The following is a 2509-nucleotide window of genomic DNA, read 5'->3' on the forward strand; positions in this document are numbered from 1 at the left end:
ATTATTTTTTTTTTTTTTGGTCTTCTTTTTTCTTTGATAATTCCACTATCTCTAAGCTGTATATATCTTTCCATAGCCCCTATACTTGTCTGTTAGTTTGTCATACTGTGGTGGTTTGTGTGTTGCTGTGAGGCTGGAGGCTATGCCACTGGTAATTCAAATACAAGCAGGGTCATCCATGTTGGACAGGTTTCAGAGGAGCTTTCAGACTAAGACAGACTAGGAAGAAGTATTGGCCAGTGAAAAATTGATGAATAGCAGTGAAATACTGTCTGATATAGTACTGGAAAACTTTATGATTAGCCCTGAACTAATGTCTGATATAGTGCCGGAAGATGAGTCTCTCAGACTGAAAGACACTCAAAATACAAATGGGGAAGAGCTGCTTCTTCAAAGTAGAGTTGACTTTAATGACATAGATGGAGTAAAGTTTTAGGGAGTTCCATTTGCTGATGGAGCATGCTGCATAATGTGAAGAAACAGCTTCAAATATCCACTAATAATCAGAACATGGAATGTATGAAGTAAGAATCTAGGAAAAATGTAAGTTGTCAAAAATGAAATGGAACACATAAAGATAGATATCCTAGTCATTAATGAGCTGAAATGGACTGGTTTTGGTCATTTTGAATCAGACAACCATATGATCTACTATGCCAAGAATGACAAATTGAAGAGGAATGATGTAGCATTCATCATCACAAAGAGTGTTTCAAGATCTATTCTGAAGTACAATGCTGTCAGTGATAGGATAATATCCACACACCTACAAGGAAGATCAGTTAATAGTACTATTATTAAAATTTATGCCTCGACCACTAAAACAAAAGATGGAGAAATTGAAGATATTTACCAATATCTGCAGTCTGTAATTGACTATATATGCAATCTAGATGTATTGATTATTACTGATGACTGGAATGCAAAAGTTGGAAACAAAGAAGAATCACTGGTAGTTGGAAAACGTGGCCTTGATTATAAAAATGACACTGGAGATTGCATGATAGAATTTTGCAAGACCAAAGACTTATCCATTGCAAATATCCTTTTCCCACAACATAAACAGAACACAGGAACCTGTACACATAAAGTTGTACACATGAACCTCTCCATATGGAAAACACAGGAAACAGATCAACTATATCTGTGGAAAGAGGAGATGGAGAAGCTCAATACATCAGCCAAAAACAGTACATGAGCTGATTGTAGAACAAACCATCAATAGCTCATATGGAAGTTTAAGTTGAAGATGAAGACAATTAAAACAAGTTCATGAGAGCTAAAATATGGCATTGATTATATCCCACCTGAATTTAGAGACCATCTGAAGAATAGAGCTGATTCATTGAACACCAGTAACTGAAAACCAGAGGAATTGTGGGATGACATCAAGAACATCATGCATGAAGAAAGAAAAAAGTCATTAAAAAGACAGGAAATGAAGAAAACACCAAAATGGATGTCAGACAAGGCTCTGAAACTTGCTCTTGAATAGAGTAGCTAAAACAAATGGAAGAAATAACAAGATAAAAGAGTTGAATAGAAGATTTCAAAGAGCAGCTGGAGAAAATAACGTAAATTATTATAATAAGGTAAAGACTTGAAGTTAGAAAACCAGAATAGAAGAACATGCTCAGCATTTCTAAAGCTGAAAGAACTGAAGGAGTAATTCAAACCTCAGGTTGAAAGATTCTATGGGTAAAATACTGAATGATGCAGGAAACATCAAAAGAAGATAGAAGGAATACACAAAGTCGCTGTACCAAAAATAATTGGTCGATGTTCATCTATTTCAGGAGATGGCATATGATCAAAACCCAATGGTATTGAAGGTAGGAACTGGAGCTGTTCTGGAGGCACTTACTCATGTATGCCAAGAAATTTGAAAGAGAGTCATCTCACTGGAAGAGATCTATATTTGTACTGATTCCAAAGAAAGATGATCTAACAGAACATGGAAATTATCGAACAATATCATTAATATCACACACACACATATTTTGCTGAAGATAATTCAAAACTGGTTGCAGCAATATATTGACAAGCAACTTCCAGAAATGCAAGGTTGTTTCAGAAGACGATGTGGAAAGAGGGATATCATTGCTGATGTCAGATGGATCTTTGATGAAAGCAAAGAATACAAGAATGATGTTTACTTGTGTTTTATTGACCATGCAAAAGCATTTGATTGTGTGGATCATAAAGAATTATGGATAACTTAGAGCAGAATAGGAATTCAAGAACACTTAATTGTGCTCATGAGGAACCTGTACATAGACAAGGAGGCTGTTGTTCAAACAGAACAAAGAGATACTGCATGGTTTAAAATCAGGAAGGGGGGTGCATTAGGATTGTATTGTTTCACCATACTTATTCAAACTGTATGTTGAGCAAATAATCTGAGAAGCTGAACTACATGAAGAATAGCTTGGCATCAGGATTGCAGGAAGACTTGTGTGATGGTTGGAGCTGTGTGTCAACTTGGCTGGACCCCAGTTCTGTGTGGTTG

The sequence above is a fragment of the Orycteropus afer genome, unplaced genomic scaffold, assembly GCF_000298275.1.
Source record: "Orycteropus afer afer isolate SDZICR_OR568_19922 unplaced genomic scaffold, OryAfe1.0 scaffold00563, whole genome shotgun sequence".
NCBI classification, from domain to species: domain Eukaryota; kingdom Metazoa; phylum Chordata; class Mammalia; order Tubulidentata; family Orycteropodidae; genus Orycteropus; species Orycteropus afer.